At 38.4% G+C, this 18122-nt stretch overlaps 1 protein-coding gene across 1 annotated transcript in view; it reads right to left on the bottom strand.

The window, feature by feature from the left end:
* STRN3 (striatin 3) overlaps positions 1–18122 on the bottom strand; it is a 120405-nt gene that overhangs the window by 101088 nt on the left and 1195 nt on the right. The gene's annotated exons all lie outside the window — the stretch shown is intronic.

Here is an 18122-nt window from a genome sequence, read left to right on the forward strand (position 1 = left end):
TCAAATCCCTATAAGCACAATACAGTCTAACACAAAAACAGTAACTACCTAAATGCCTACAGTGCCCTCTATTGAGAAATACTTGACGGCGGAGTGAAAGAATTCTCTTAGTGCCTGACACACTATGCACTTTCATGAACTTTAATAATACCAGGATAAACCAAAGATACCTAGAAAAACTTTCAAATCTTGTATAAAAAATCCAGATTAAGAACAGCAACAAATTCTTCAAAAGCAACACTGACAGTTCAAAGACAAGAAAATACCTTCAAAGTGTTGATAGAAACTTATTTTGAGTCAAACTGTCAATGAAGCATGACATTTTTAAGAGACAGGTCCCTAAAATTTATATACTATGTAACTTTTCTCAAGAAGAAATCAGAGAACATTTCTGCAAAAGCAAGAACTTAAGCCAAGAAAAGAGCTTTCTGAATGGTAGCTAGGAAAAAAGGAGTGGGCACTGGGAGGCAAAAGGAGACTCCCAACTGGAGAACAGTGAACAAAAGTTTCAGAATAGTAACTTTGTAACAAACACAACAGCCCACAGAAGCTTCGGAATAAGCACTCATTAACAAGTCTTAAGAACAAGTCTAGATAAGAGCCAAGGGGCTGAAGTCCTTCCCCAACCTTTCTCTAGGGGCAGAACTGGTAGGTAGTATGATGCGCTCTCATTGAGTGTGAAAACCCAGGTAGCTTTCCAAAACGTTTTGGAAAAGTAGCAATAAGTACATAGAAAATGAAGTACATAAAAAGAGGAGGCAAATAACTGCAAGAAAAACAAAACGTACAGAGAAGGGAAAGTATTCACAGTATTCACTTGATTAACAATTTATTATCTGCAGGGCGCCTGGGTGGCTCAGTGGGTTAAGCCGCTGCCTTCGGCTCAGGTCATGATCTCAGGGTCCTGGGATCTAGTCCCACATCGGGCTCTCTGCTCAGCAGGAAGCCTGCTTCCCTCTCTCTCTCTCTCTGCCTGCCTCTCCGTCTACTTGTGATCTCTCTCTGTCAAATAAATAAAATCTTAAAAAAAAAAACAAACCAATTTATTATCTGCATAGTAATAATAACATAAAATCTAGTGATTTAACTAATTTTATTACAATGAAATATATGGTGAAAGGAGATAGAAGGGGTGTGATAAGTTAAAAGATAATATAAAATATTGTCAGGGACCATAGTTGTCTTTCTTTTTTTTTTTTTTTTAAGATTTTATTCATTTATTTGACAGAGAGACAGATCACAAGTAGGCAGAGAGGCAGGCAGAGAGAGTGAGAAGCAGACTCCCCACTGATCAGAGAGCCCGATGAGGGCCTCGATCCCAGGACCCTAAGACCATGACCTGAGCCAAAGAGAGAGGCTTAACCCACTGAGCCACCCAGGAGCCCCACAGTTCTATTATTTTTAAAAAGGCAGTAGTAAATATCAGAAGAGTTGATAGTGGTTGCTGGAGCAGAAAGACAGGATGGGTAGAGACCTAACTACTCTGGTCATAAGCGTTCTAGTATTTTGCGTGTTTCTCAGCAAAATCAACTGGAGAAATGACAATGTTTCATAAGCATAACATTTCATGCTATTAAGAAATTAGGCAGGGGCGCCTGGGTGGCTCAGTGGGTTAAAGCCTCTGCCTTCGGCTTGGGTCATGATCCCAGGACCCTGGGATCGAGCCCTGCATGGGGCTCTCTGCTCAGAGGGGAGCCTGCTTCCCTTCCTCTCTCTTTGCCTGCCTCTCTGCCTACTTGTGATCTCTGTCAAATAAGTAAATAAAATCTTAAAAAAAAAAATTAGGCAGATTTATATACATTGAAATGGTACAAAGTTCATAATAAATTTTAGTAAGAATTTATTTTATTAATATCATCACTCAACAATTATATAACTACCAGGAGTTTTTCTAGACACTGAACATGAATGATAAATGAACTATATAAATTACACATACACACAGTTAGCTGGGTATCAGCTTCCAACCTCAGCATTACTAACATATGGACTGGATAATTTTTTTATTGGGGGGGGGGTAGAGGACTATTGTCTTGTCCATGTTTAACAACATCCTTGACCTCTATCCACTAGATGTCAATAACAACCTCCTCTCTGGCTGTGATAACCAAAAACGTCTCCAGACACTGCCAAATGTCCCATGGGAGCAAAACTGCCCCCAGGTAAGAATCACTGTTTTATATGTTGCACATGTTGAAAAAGTTCTGGGGGCACCTGGATGGCTCAGTCAGTAGAGCATGTGACTCTTGTTCTCAGGGCTATAAGTCTGAGCCCCATTTGGGTGTAGAGATTACTTAAAAGTCTTTAAAAAAAAAAAAAAAAAAGAGAAAGTTCTGAAATGATACACACCCAAAAGACAGCAGTTTTGTAACTGGAAGAGAAAATTAGTGAAAAAGTCACTATCTTTGACACTCTTATAGCTTGATTTTCATATAAATTCATTATTTCTATAGTAAACATTGAAAACTAACGTAAAAACTTACAAAATAAATTAAAACTAAATGCAACCACAAAACAAAAGTTTTAATAGAGAGTATTTGTCAGTTTTTAAAGAAATCAATAAAAAGGGACACCTGGGTGGCTCAGTTGGTTAAGTATCTGCCTTCTGCTCAGGTCATGATCCCAGGATTCTGGGATGGAGTCCCACTTCGGGCTCTTTGCTTAGCAGAGAGACTGCTTCTCCCTCTGCCTGCTGCTCCCACTCTCTGTGACAAATAAATAAATAAATAAAATCTTTTTAAAAAAAGGGAAAAAAAAGAAATCAGTAAAAAAAGGAAATGGAGAAAAGATAAATATGTAAATTTATTTAAAATACTAGTAAGTTCAGGGGCAACTGGCTGACTCAGTGGTAGAGCATGTAAGTCTTGATCTTGGTAGAGCATGTCAGTTTTCATAACTTCAAGACCCACATTAGGCATACAGCTTACTTTAAGGAAAAAAAAACAAACCAACTAGTAAGTTCAACTTGCTGTTTTATGATAAAGTATTTTTCAACAACTATACAGACATAAACAATCCATTTCTGAAATATCAATTTTAGGTGCACCTGGGTGGCTCAGTGGGTTAAAGCCTCTGCCTTCGGCTCAGGTCGTGATCCCAGGATCCTGGGATCGAGCCCTGCATGGGGCTCTCTGCTCAGGGGGGAGCCTGCTTCCTCCTCTCTCTCTGCCTGCCTCTCTGCCTACTTGTGATCTCTCCTCAAATAAATAAATAAACAAACCTTAAAAAAAAAAAAGAAATATCAATTTTAACAAGTATTTACTCTAGGGGTGCATTAGTGGCACAGTTGGTTAAGCAGCTGCCTTCAGCTCAGGTCATGATCCTGGGTCCTGGGCTCAAGACCCAAATCCAGCTCCCTGCTCAGCAGGAAGCCTGCTTCTCCCTCTCCCTCTGCCACTCCCCCTGCCTGTGCTCTCCTGCACTCCCTCTCTCAAATAAATAAATAAATAAATAGAATCTTTAAAAATAAATAATATAATTTTGAATACCTTACAATAAAAAAAACAAAGTTTGGTTCATTCCAGTATCAAATGAGAGGGTCAGGGAAGCTTGTGGGCTTTTTTCCCTATTATGTACTACAAAAATTACAATTCAGCTTCTCATACCTATCTAACAGCTTAACGGAATCCTAAGCAACTTCACTCATTTAAAATTTCTAGTAAACTCTACACCAACGTGGGGCTCGAACTCATGACCCTCTGAGTTCAAGAGTCACATACTCTACCAACTGAGCCAGCCAGGCGACTCAACTTTACTCATTCAACAAATATTTAGCAAATACCTAGTATATGCCAGGCCCTTCACTGTACATTGGGTAAATACAAGAGTTTTTTTTAGAAAATAAATAAATAAATAATAAAAAGATTCTTCCTCTCAGTTTAGAATCAATCTTAAATGGGAAAACAAGCAAACAGCTAAGTTTAAAATTACAAATTATATTAAAGTTTAGGAAGAAAATGAATTGAGTGTAGTGATACATGTTAAGCATGAAAACTCATAAGTGCCGATTTTTAAGAATTCCATTCCCTACCCCCATTCCTCTTTTTTTTTTTTTTTAAAGATTTTATTTATTTATTTGTCATAGAGAGAGAAGCGAGAGTGAGCACAGGCAGACAGAGTGGCAAGCAGAGGCAGAGGGAGAAGCAGGCTCGCTGCCAAGCAAGGAGCCCGATGTGGGACTCGATCCCAGGACGCTGGGATCATGACCTGAGCCGAAGGCAGCTGCTTAACCAACTGAGCCACCCAGGCGTCCCCCCCATTCCTCTTTTATTTATTTATTTACTTTTAAAGATTTTATTTATTTATTTGGCAGACAGACCGCAAGCAGGCAGAGGCAGGAAGAGAAGTAGGCTCCCTGCTCAGCAGGGAGGCCGATGGGAGCCTTGATTCCAGGACCCTGAGATCATGACCCGAGCCCAAGGCAGAGGATTTAACCCACTGAGCCACCCAGGCGTCCCCCTCCACTCCTCTTTTAAATAAAATTTTATGGAAGTCTGATCCACTTTTTAAATGTTAGTCTAAGCCACTCTAAAATTATTTTATTTAGACAACTGTTAGCTGGACATTATTACACTCACCCACTGTTTATCATGATTATTACACTCACCCACTGTTTATCATGAACTATCCTCTTTCCATCCACCATACCCTATTTTTTCTGTTTCACGCTTTTCTTTTCTTTTTTTTTTTAAATATTTTGTTTATTTATTTAACAGATAGAGATCACAAGTAGGCAGAGAGGCAGGCAGAGAGAGAGCGGAGGAAGCAGGCTGCCACCAAGCAGAGAGCCCAATGTGGGGCTCGATCCCAGAGCCCCAGGACCATGACCCAAGCCGAAAGCAAGGGCTTTAACCCACTGAGCCACCCAGGTGCCCGATACCTTCTTCTTTGTTTTGCCTTTCTACTACATTCTCCAGGATTTCAGTAACAGCCTTAGGCCTTAAATGAACCAATCCCTGGTTAACAGTTTTCAAAGCTAAAATATTCAGGACCCCTAATTTAAATTCAGATTTAGAAGCTAACAATGAAATAAAGAATTAAATAAAATTTTAATTTTACAAGTGCTAATAACTCTAAACAATACAATAGAAGTTTGAGGAGGCAACACTTGTTGCTCACACATTTAAGAACATAGTTACAAATGCTATGTGAAAATTTAACACAACCATCCAGCAACAAAAAAGTAGTTAAATCAACTATGGCTAGTCCACATGGTAGAATACGATGCAACTGTTAGGAAAAAGTGAGAATGTTCTCTATTAAAAGGTTTAAAACGATTTCCAAGAAATGTTAAACAAAAAAGTAAAAAACAGGGTAGTGTGTATCTGCTTTTATCCACTTGCATAAAAAAGTAAGACCACACATGGTACTAATAAAGTGGTTACCAATGTGGGATCAAGGGTGGACAGGCTTGTAAGTACAAGACTTAATTCTGAACCATGCATTACTTATTTTAACAAATCTGAAATTACCTAATAAGAATTTTTTTTAAAGATTTTATTTATTTATTTGACAGAGGTCACAAGTAGGCAGAGAGGCAGAGAGAGAGGAGGAAGCAGACTCAACCACTGAGGCACCCAGGCCCTCTGAAATTGCTTAGTAAGAATTTTAAAAACCAGGGCACCTGGGTGGCTCAGTTAAGTGTCTGCCTTCAGCTCAGGTCATGATCCCAGGGTCCTGGGATGGAGACCCTTATCGGGATCCCTGCTCAGTGGAGAGCCTGCTTCCCCCACTCCCTCTGCCTGCTGCTCTACTTGTGCTGTCGAGTAAATAAATAAAATCTTAAAAAAAAAAAAAAAGGAATTTTAAAAAACTTTTTACAAAGTCTATCTGAAGATGATCCAAAATTTCAAAATTTCACTACAAATTTATAACAGCTTCAGTTATAATTTTTTATATCTTGTCACACTAAGCCTATCCACTAGTCATTTGTTTACAATTCCTTACCACTCAGGTGGTCCAAATGAAAATGAGGTACTGGTATTAACTTAAAACAGTACAACACATTGCTCAAAGGTAACTTAGCTCCTGACTTCACTACCTACTGTTTTTTGTTGACCAAATTATTTAACCTATTGCCCATGTTTCCCTCTCTATAAAATGGAAATAACTACACCTATGGCATGGTATGAAAGTTAGAATGATTCCCAGCACACAGAAAACTGATTAAATGTTAGCAGATATTATTATTCATAGTTTTTTTATGGACATGTAGAGCTTTCATCTATATAATCAAACACCACAGTATGTTTCCATCAAATCCAACAACAATTCATAGCATATTCAAAATCAGTAAATTCCTGTTAAGGAATGGCTTCAATGTACTGCAAAGCAGAAAAGTGAAAATAATTCAATAAAAAATAAAAGTGAAACAATGTAACTATACACAGTCCAAGTCCTGGAGAGTGACATATTGCTAAAGTTTAAAATATCAATAGGAGGGGCGCCTGGGTGGCTCTGACATCAGATAAGCATCTGCCTTCAGCTCAGGTCATGATCCCAGGGTCCTGGGATCAAACCCCAAATTGGGCTTCCTGCTCTGTGGGAAGCCTGCTTGTGTATCCTTGCACAGGGGCGCTCTCTCTCTCTCTCTGTCAAATAAATAAAGAAAATGTTAAAAATAAATAAATTCATAAATACATAAAATAGCAATAGAAAGAATGAAGATTTTGAAGGGAAAGCAATTAGAGAAATGGATTATACCAAATCATTAATAACCTTTGATCATACTAGTTCCTAAACCTGGTTGATAATCAGAATTACCAGGTATACATTTTAAAAACAAAAGATTCCACCTCATACTCCGTAATCACAATGACTAGGGATAGAATATGGGAATCTGTATTTTTAAAGCATCCCAGATGATTATGATCATTAACTAGGTCTGGGAGCCACCATAGGACTCACTATCTTACAATTAGAGACTTTACAAGTATCACCAGATAAAAATAACCATTGCCTTTGGTGGCTGTAAAGCCAGAGGCAAAGTGATATTACAATTAGTCATTCCCGGGAATGCCTGGCTGGCTCAGTCGGTTAAATGTGTGCCTTTGGCTAAGGCCACGGTCTTGGGGTCCCACATCGGGCTCCTGCTCAGTAGGGTGTTTGTTTCTCCCTCTGCATCATCCCCTGCTCCCTCATGTGCATGCTCGCTCTCCCTCCTGCTCTCTAATAAATATATAAAATCTAAAAAAAAAAACAGAAACACAATTATTCCTTCAGACTAGGCCATTAAAGAACATTTTAAGGTAAACAGTAAGTGTTCTAAGTTATAGTGTGGCTGCCATTTACTGAACAATTACTCAATGGCCCAATATCATTCCATTCAAAAATAAAGAAAATGTCAAGAGGAAGAGAACACAGAATACAATTTAAAAACAGGCAAAAAAAGATCTGAGCAAACACCTCACCAAAGAAGATACACAGTGGCAAATAAATCTATAAAAAGATGTTCATTAAGGACTTGCAAATTAAAGCAAGAAACCACTACAACCTATTAGAATGGCTAAAACCCAAAACACTGACAGCATCAAATGCTGACAAGGATGTGGCACAACAAGAATTCTCATTAATTGCTCGTGGGAATGCAGAAAAGGTATAGCACTGTGAAAGACTGACAGTTTTTTAAAAAACTAAATGTACCCTTATTATACAATCCAGCAAGTAAGCTCTCTAGGATTTACCTAAATACTTGAAAACTTATGTCCACACAAAAATCTGCACATGAATGTGTATTCATAATTGCCAAATCTTGGAAGCAATGACATCCTTCAATAGGTGGACACAGGGGCACCTGGCTGGCTCAGTCAGTGGACCATGTGACTCCTGATCTTGGGGTTTAAAGTTCAAGCCCCACACTGGGTGGAGAAATTACTGAAAAATGAAATCATTTTTAAAAAGGTAGAAAAATAAACTGTAATACATACATACAATGGAATATTATTCAGCACTAAAAAGACCAAGCCACAAAAAAAGACTTTTAAGAAGGAACCTTAAATGAACACTGCTGAGTGAAATCTGACATTCTGGAGAAGGCAAAACTATGGAAGACAGTGAAAGAGCACTAGATGCCTAGGGTTTGGGGAGAGGGAGGAAGAAAAAGGTGGAACACAGGACATTTTTAGGGCAGTAAAACTATTCTGTATACTATAAAGGTAGATACAAGTCCTTGTACTTTTGTCAAAAACCAAAGAACAGGGGTGACTGGATAGCGCAGTCAGTTAAGCATCTGCCTTTCGCTCAGGTCGTGACCCTGGAGTCTCATGTTTAAGACCAGCCTGGGGCTCCCTGATCAGTGGGGAGTCTGCTTCTTCCTTTGTCCCTCCTACTGCTCATGCTCTCTCTCAAATAAATAAATAAAATCTTAAAAAACAACAACAAAAAAAACATACCAGACAATGGGTGAACCCTAATGTAAACTATGGGCTCTTTTTGATAATAATGGGTCAATGCTGGTTCATCAGTCATAACAAATATACCAAACTAGTGGGGCTACTGATGGTGGAGGAGAGGTTATGTGGGAAGTGCCTGTATCTTCTCCTCTATTTTGCTGTAAACCTAAATTGCTCTAAGAAACAGTCAATGAGAGGGGTGTTTGGGTGGCTCAGTCAGTTAAGTGTCTACCTTCAGCTCAGGTCATGATCCCAGATTCCCAAAGTCCCAGAGTCCCAGGACTGAGACCCACATCAAGCTCCTGGCAGAGCGGACCCTGCTTCTCCCTCTGACCCTCCCCCATCTCGTTCTCTCTCTCTCTCTCAAATAAATAAAATCTTTGAAAAAAAAAAAAAAAAGAAGAAGTCAACGAGAGAGAAGACAAAGGGAGAAAACATGATTTGGAATCAGAAGAAAATTAAATAAATTCAAAGAAAAAGCATTTTGTAAAAAAAATTTAATAATAAAAACACATTTCAAAGTTTAAAAAAAAAAAAAAAAGTAAGGGTGGAACCCTCCTGCATTGCTGGTGGGAAAGTAAAATGGTGCAGTCACTTTGGAAAACAGCTTGGTAGTTCCAGGAAAAGTTGAACATAAAATTCCTCAAAAAGTTGAACATGACCCAGAAATGCCACTCCTAGGTATATACCCAAGAGAGTAGAAAACCTAAGTTCACATAATGGTAACAGCAGCATTATTCATAATAGCCAAAAAGTACAAAACACCCAAGTGTCCACCAACTGATGGACAAAATTTGGAACATCCATACAAACAAGTATTACTCAACCATACAAAGGAATAAAGTTCTGCCAAATGTTAAAACATGAACCTTTTGAAAACGTTATTTTAAGTGAAAGTCACAAAAAGCCATATATATCATATGATTCCACTTATATGCAATGTCCAGAATAGGCAAACCTATAGAGACAGAAAGTAGTGGTTGTCAAGGAATGGGTGGTGGTGGTGGGGTGGGGGGGGTTGATGGGGAGATTGGGACTGCTAATAGGTGGTTTCCTTGTGCAGTGATGAAAATATTCTGAAATAAGACCCTGATAATGACTACACAACACAGTATATACCACATAACATATACTAAAACCCACAAAAATGTACACTCCATAAAGGGTGCATTTTATGTTATATGAATTATCTTTCAATTTCTTAACAAGTTTTTAAAAAAACTAAGGATGGCCCTAATGAAACAATGTGCCTGAGCAAACAACAGCTTGCTAACATCACAAGGCAAAATCAACTGTCTGGCCTTCTCATGGGAATCCTCAACACATGTGAAAAGTCTTGCCCTTTTTCATCCTCACACCCAATAAGAAAATATACTAATTCTGATCAAGACCCTGAATCCAACTAACCAAGTTATAGGAAAAACAAACAAAACAGAATACATTAAACTATAGAAAAGGACTCTGCAAAATGCAGAACCCGGGAACCTTTATAGGACCAAAGACCTGATTTTTTTAAGGATTTTTCTCATTTATTTGAGAACAAGCACAAAGGGAGAGTGAGAGGGAGAATCAGACTCCCCACTGAGCAGAGAATCTGCATGAGAGGGAGAATCAGATTCCCTACTAAGCAGAGTCTGACATGGGGCTTGATCCAAGGTTCCTGAGATCATGACCTGAGTTGAAGGCAGGCGCTTAACCTACTGAGCCACCCAGGTATCCCCAAAGACCATTTCTTAAAAAGGCGGGCAAGGAAAAGATGTGAAGGTTTCCAACCAAATAATGGTATTTAGTTATCTTTAAAGTCCTTATCTTTTAGATCTATACTGAAATACTCATGGATAAAATTACATGACTGAGATTTGCTTCAAAAGAACAGATAGGGGAGGAATGGACAGAAGTATAAGTAAAATAAAAAAAAAAAAAAAAAACCAGTCACGAGTTCCTTAAGATGAATGACAAGTTTGTAGGTCACAGATACATAGTATTTTTGTATATATCTAAAACTCTCCATAATAAAAAATTAAAGGGTATACTCAACACAATCATATCTACAATATAGAGAATAAAGTGTTAAGACAGCAGTATGGATGGATGGAAGCTGTTAGATTATTCCAGAGAATTCAGACAGAAGCACCATGAAAAAAACTGCGGTTGTAAAGAAATGAAAAACACAAATTAAATCAGGGTGATTTCCTGAGGTCAGTGGTTACCAGGCTTGAGGGACATTCGATGCAAAATTTTTTACTCACTCATTTTTTTTTTCAACTAAAAGAGTCTTCACAGCTTTCAGACTATATCCCAAAATATATATATATATATATTTTTTTTTAAGATTTTATTTATTTATTTGACAGATAGAGATCACAAGTAGACGGAGAGGAAGGCAGAGAGAGAGAGAGAGGGAAGCAGGCTTCTTGCTGAGCAGAGAGCCCGATGTGGGACTCGATCCCAGGACCCTGAGACCATGACCTGAGCCGAAGGCAGCAGCTTAACCCACTGAGCCACCCAGGCGCCCCTATATCCCAAAATATTAATCATTGAATTAAAATATATTTTAAGGGCGCCTAAGTAGCGATGTCAGTTGGGTGTCCAACTCTTGGTTTCAGCTCGGGTCATGATCTAAAGTCATGGGATTGAGCCCTGCATTAAGCTTTGTGTTCAGCACGGTGTCTGCTTGAGACTCTCTCTCCCAAAGTAAATAAATAAATCTTTAAAAATATGTATATATATTTTAGCATACTGAGGCTGTTATCTATATTTGACAGCCCCTTGAATCACTGTAGTCCAGTCCACACATTCCAACAAAGTTCTTTCCTTCTTTAGAATTTCTGCTAATGCTGTATCTTCTAATTGCAACATCTATGATAAGGTATTCATACTTCAGATCTAAAAGTATTCTTACCTCCAGGGGCTTTATGAGAATTAGATGAGCTAAACATAGTAAGAATTTAAATTCTTGGCATATAGAAATTGCTCAATAAATATTACCTATTTATCCGAAAATCTGTTATCTACATAGGTTTCCTATTAGCATTTATTTTCTCACCATTTATCTAGCTAATTTCTGATTTACCACATTCTATTACTTTTAGACTACAAGCTCCATGAAGGCAAGGTCCTTACTTCATACATCATTATGTACCAGTGCCTAGCACAAAGTAACACTCAAATACATTCAATGAATAATTACACTAGAATTGATAAAACTTAGACTCAATATATAGGGGTAAGACCCACTAATATCTCTAGCATCTAATGATGGGAAGGATGGTGATAAACCTTAATAGTATCAGGGAAAAAGGAGAATAAGTAGGTTAAGTGTATTTTGTGGGGGGAGGAAGAAGCAAGCATGTGAGATTAACTGAATAATGAATGTACTAAATTAAAAGTAAAAAGTTAAACAGAAAATTAGAAAATTAGAGACATTTGATAACCAAAATCTAGTAATGGTAAGTACATGGCTTCTAAAGGCAGCCTGTCGGGACGCCTGGGTGGCTCAGTTGGTTAGGCGGCTGCCTTCGGCTCAGGTCATGATCCCAGCGTCCTGGGATCGAGTCCCGCATCGGGCTCCTTGTTCAGCGGGGAGCCTGCTTCACCCTCTGCCTCTGCCTGCCACTCTGTCTGCCTGTGCTCATGCTCTCTCTCTCTCTCTCTCTCTCTCTCTAACAAATAAATAAATAAAATCTTTTAATAAATAAATAGATATATAAATAAAATAAAGGCAGCCTGTCCAGGTTTAAATCCCAGCTCTGCTGCCCGCCAGTAGCACAATCTTGGGCCAATTATTTAATCTCTGGACCCCAACATTCTAATGCCCACCCAAAAAAACCCCCCAAAAGTCAACAAGAAAATAAACCAACTGTGCCAACCTCATTGGGTTGTTTTAGAATTTAAGGAGTTAATACTGAAGCACTGGAATACTTAGACAGCAGTAACCAAAAAATATTAGGTATTAAGACCTAAGTGGTGGGGCGCCTGGGTGGCTGAGCCGGTTAAACACTGGTTAAGCACTGGACTCTCCATGTTGGCTCAGGTCATCATCTCAAGGTTGTGAGATGGCCATGGACCCTGCTTTCGATTCTCTCTCCCTCTGCCCTTCTCCTCTCTCTCCTAATTTTTTTTTCTTTTTTGATAGAGAGGAAGAGACAGTGAGAGAGGGAACACAAGCAGGGGGAGTGGGAGAGAGAGATGTAGGCTTCCCGCTGAGCAGGGAGCCAGATGTGGGGCACCTGAGCTGAAGGCAGATGCTCAACGACTGAGCTACCCAGGCAAACACCCTCAAATTTTTTTAATTAAAAAAAAAAAAAAAAGACCTAAGTGGTAGCTGAAAATCTGATTTCAAATGAAACATACAGTTAATACATTAGAAGAACAAGAGTCCCAGGGAATAGCAACTGGGAACAAAGAAGAGGAAACATGAAGAAAAGTGTTAAGTGGACCAAGGGAAACTAGGGGATTACACAGTGGAAACCAAAGAAAAGGATTTTGAAGAAAAAATAGTTAATAGCAGAAAGTACTGGTTAAGTGCATAAACGTCCGTAAAAAAGTCAGGATGGGGTACCTGGGTGGCTCAGTCAATTAAGCTTCTGCCTTGGGCTCAGGTCATGATCCCGGGGTCCTGGGAGCCCCATGGCTCAGGCTCCCACTCATTGGGGAATCTGCTTCTCCCTCTGCCCCTCCCCCTGCTCGTACACACTCTCTCTCAAATAAATAAATAAAATCTTAAAAAAAAAAAAAAAAAAGCCAAAGGACTGGCAATTTGAGGGCCAACCATCAACAGAAACAACAAAATCCTACAAGGTGTTCAAATGTGTTTAAGGAGAAAGTAGGGTAAAAAGGTAAACTATCATGCAGGGTTAAGGAGTAAAAAGAAGAAGAGAGAATTCCAGATTAGTAGTCCCTAGACGTTTGGTTTGCAAGGACTTCAAAAAGAAATAGATAAAATTACATAAGGTTGTAGTCTCTTTAATTCTGTCAAAGTTTTCCCCGCTCTGCTGTCAACTATAATTTGAAATAGGGAAGTGCATAACAGCAAAATTTATGAAGGCAAAAACTGTCAGAATAAAGGGAGTACCTTTACAAAAAATTACCATACTGTTCTTCTTTTTGTATTTTCATAGTAGATTCATAAAAATGTTGTAATAGTGCAGAATAAGCTGTCAGTTTTTCTCTTTTAAAAATGAAGAAATCAGGGGCACCTGGGTGGTTCAGTGGGTTAAAGCCTCTGCCTTCGGCCCGGGTCAGGATCCCAGGATTCTGGGATCGAGCCCCACACCGTGCTCTGCTCAGTAGGGAGCTTGCTTCCCCTTCTCTCTCTCTCTACTTGTAATTTCTGTCTGTCAAATAAAAAAATAAAATCTTTTAAAAAAAATGAAGAAATCAAGTTATGCTTAAACAAATTATCTATTAAGGTCTTTAGGTGGCAACATCTGTCAAGATACAACAAATCAGTATGCCAGTGTGTGCAAACACAAACACTAGTTAAAATTTTTACATTTGTTGGGACGCCTGGGTGGCTCAGTGGGTGAAGCCTCTGCCTTCCGCTCAGGTCATGATCTCAGGGTCCTGAGCCCGGCATGGAGTTCTCTGCTTAGCAGGGAGCCTGCTTCCCCTTGCTCTCTGCCTACTTGTGATCTCTCTGTCAAATAAATAAATAAATAAATAAATAAAAATCTTAAAAAAAAAAAAAAAAATTTACATTTGTTCAATTAATAGTTTTAGAATACAAACTCCTATACTACATATTCTATGTAATATCTATGTCATATTTTTATAGTTGACAAGCAAGAATTTTGTGTATATCCTAAGTGCATACCACTACAAAGAAAAATATAAGGACATTTTTGAAACATACTAGTGAGCCACATAATGGCAGACGAAGAACTGTAAGTCGGATTCCATTTCTATAAAAAATGGTAAGACAACAATATAATACAATGGTTACAAGAACGGTAATAAGACCACAAACTTTGGATTCAGACAAACTGGGGTTCAAATCTCAACTGTAACACTTCATAGGTGAGTGACACCGGCAGTTATTTCACCTAAGTTTATCTCCTCATCTGCAAAATAGAAATACCTACCTCATAAGGTTGTAGTGCTTTTTAAACGGCAGTTATAATTTTTATATAACGTGAACTGCCAAAAACCCATAAACAGTCCATTTTTTTCTAAGTCCTAAACCAAATTAATCCAAAGCTCTGGAGGATGAGGTAGAGGCCTGCATATTTTTACAAGTTTTACAAGTGATTCTGAGGGCAGCTGAGTGGCTCAGTCATTAAGCGTTTGCTTTAGGCTCAGGTCATGATCCCACGGTCCTAGGATCGAACCCCTCATTGAGCTCTCTGCTCAGTTTCTCCCTTTCCCACTTCTCCTGCTTGTGTTGCCTCTCTGGTTGTGTCTCTCTCTGTCAAGTGAATAAATAAAATCCTAAAAAACAATAACAACAACAAGTGATTCTAGCTCACATTTTCATTTAGGAATTTTCATTTATAGTCTTACTGCTAAAGCTTTATCTGAGCCCCAGGTAAGTTAACGTCATGAAGATAAAAGAGCATTAAGACATGATACTCTGGTTTAATTCCAAGTTTGTAAGACAGACCGTTAATCAAAATTCCTTTTACAGAGAACAGAACCATACTGCAAAATTCCAATTTAAAATCCTTTCCAGGGGCACCTGGGTGGCTCAGTGGGTTAAGCCACTGCCTTCAGCTCAGGTCATGATCTCAGGGTCCTGGGATCGAGCCACGCATCCGGCTCTCTGCTCAACCGGGAGCCTGCATTCCCCCTCCCTCTCTGCCTGCCTCTCTGCTTACTTGTGATCTCTGTCAAATAAATGAAATCCTAAAAATAAATTAATTAATTAATTAATTTAATTAAATAAAATCCTTTCCAGAGGCGCCTGGGTGGCTCAGTGGGTTAAGCCTCTGCCTTCGGCTCAGGTCACCATCTCAGGGTCCTGAGATGGAGCCGGGCACTGGGCTCTCTGCTTAGCAGCGTGCCTGCTTCCCCGCTCGGTCTGTTTGCCTCTCTGCCTACTTGTGATCTCTGTGTCAAATAAATAAATACAATCTTTTTAAAAATAAATAAAATAAAATCCTTTCCAGGGGCACCTGCGTGGCTTAGTTGGTGGAACATGGAACTCCTGATCTCAGGGTCATGAGTTCCAGCCCCAAGTTGGGTGTGAAGCCTATTAAAAAAAAAAATTTTTTTTAAACAAAATCCTTTCCAAAGTCAGGGAAAGTTGGATTCCATATTGAAATTTTACATCAAAATTGGGTATATCCTAACCCCTTCATATTCATTATTGAATAATTCTAATATTGAATATTTTTGAGTCACTGTTCATCTACACATCAACAGCGAGCCAAGGCTGTATACAATATTTAAGCTCTCTTATTTGTTATCATTCTTAAAAATAAGTTTAAGTTTACAGTTAAAATCCACTAACACTAAACCCTAATCCATTTTTTATTTGACCAATATATTTTCCTTAAAATGCTATTGTTTTAAGTAATCTCTACCCCCAATATGGGGCTGGAACTTACAACCTGGAGATCAAGAGCTGCAAGCTTTACCAACTGAGCCAGCCATGCACCCTTTGACACATGATTTTTAAAGGTGCATCTTACAAGCAATCTTATTTAAGACTGAAGGTAACTAAAGCAAATTCAATATTCCAGAAAAAAACCTGAAACCCTATTAACTAAGTAACCTAATAAAACATTTTAGAGAAATATGTAGAAAACATACAGAATCATGAACATTCCACTTCAAAAAATCAGCGTGAAATAATAAAAATCCCTCACAAAAAGTAAGAATCTAGAAACACTTGTTAAAAATAAACAAAGAAGGGACGCCTGGGTGGCTCAGTTGGTTAAGCCGCTGCCTTCGGCTCGGGTCATGATCCCAGAGTCCTGGGATGGAGTCCCACATCGGGCTCCTTGTTCTGTGGGGAGCCTGCTTCTCCCTCTGCCTCTGCCTGCCGCTCTGTCTGCCTGTGCTCGCTCTCTCTCTCTCTCTGACAAATAAATAAAATCTTTAAAAATAAATAAATAAAGAAAGAAAGAAAAAAAGCTCAGAAGGCTTTATCAGAACTAATATGCCAACAGCAGATTAACAGCAACAAACAAGAAAAGGAATAGTCCTTAAAATATTTCACTGTTACTGGCAGAGAGGAAAACTAAAAGGGAAAGAAGGGGCTAAGGCAGTCATATAGACCTCATTAATGTATAGATTTTAATTTAGACAGAAGTAAGACATTTTCTCAGACACTTAGTGAAGCTTATAAATGACTAACGCATTGTTAACCTACAAAGTGTTAAAACCAAGCTTTCAGGTGCTTACAGAGCAAAATAAGCGTCTCATCCTCTACGGTAGGAAAAAAATAAAATCCAACCTTTCATACAACAGTGCAAAGGTCCTAGACACTATACCCAAGGACTGGTGAGGTATTATTTAGTGAGTCCAAGACTCAGTACATTTGTAAATGCAATTTTTAAAAAATAACTGTCTTACTATCTTCACACAGAATATTAAGTTTGCAACACAGTGTAATAAAAAGGATTTATCAAGAGAACTCTATAAATCCCACATATTTTAAACCAGACTATGCACAAGTTAAAAGAAACAATAGAAAAGTGGAATACAAGCTTTTTGAAAGTTACATTTTTTGAAGTTCAATAGTGAGGCATCTGTGTGGCTCAGGCAGTTGACCGTCTGCCTTTGGCTCGGGTCATGATCCCAGAGTTGTGGGATCAAGTCTCACACCCGGCTCCTTGCTCAATGGGACGTCTGCTTCTCCCTCTCCCTCTGCCCTGCTTATGCTCTCTTTCTCCCTCACTCTCCCTCAAATAAATAAGTTGGGTTTTGGGTTTGTTTGTTTTTTTTTTTTTTTAAGTTAAATAAATAAATAAATAAAAGTCCAATAGTATGTCAAAGCACAATTCTAAAACATTGAATTGACTAACAGGTGTTAATTTATAATTAATTTTTAAAAGACTTGATAAAGTGTCAAGATTTTTAAATATCCTTACTTTTTTTAAACGCTTAGCTTCACCAACTTTACAGAATCAAATAAAAGTTTACTAATTCAAAATTAAACTAAAGTATATATATTTGTTCGAAGACACCCTTTCTAAATTAATCCAATCATCCTTCTTGCAACACTGTATTTTACTAACTACTCACTGTAGGCATATATGACATAATATATCAGGGAACACTACTGCTTACATTCTAAATATATACCAGTCTGAAGAACAGGTGCAACACTACTTGATTGCATGCTCTTTTCTTCTAAGCCTAAATTTGCCCTGGAAAGGGTTTTAAAAATAAACACAAATACCCAAGAGCGGAACAATCCTCTTAAAAAGATGTAGGGATTCTGAAATCCAAGACATAAGTTCTTCAACTACCAACACCTTCCAAAAGTTAGGTAAACCAGCCTATAAAGCTTCACCTTAAAAAGATCAAGTAAGGACCAATTATGAAGGGTTCTGAGCATATTTAACTTTGCTTCCCCTGCGTGAGTCAGTAACGTAAGACAAGTACGTTTTACTTCAAGCTAATATTGAATCTTTCCTCAGTCGTTTCATAAAGCACAGATACTCGGGTTTGGGTTTTTACAGATAAAGAAAGGGCTAGAGGCCCGGTGAAGAGTACTCTAAAAGAAAAATTTCAATTTAGAGAAGTACTCATGAGTCAGTCGCTTAGGGAGAACTAATTGAAAGA

This window comes from Lutra lutra, chromosome 7 (assembly GCF_902655055.1).
Source record: "Lutra lutra chromosome 7, mLutLut1.2, whole genome shotgun sequence".
Classification (NCBI taxonomy): domain Eukaryota; kingdom Metazoa; phylum Chordata; class Mammalia; order Carnivora; family Mustelidae; genus Lutra; species Lutra lutra.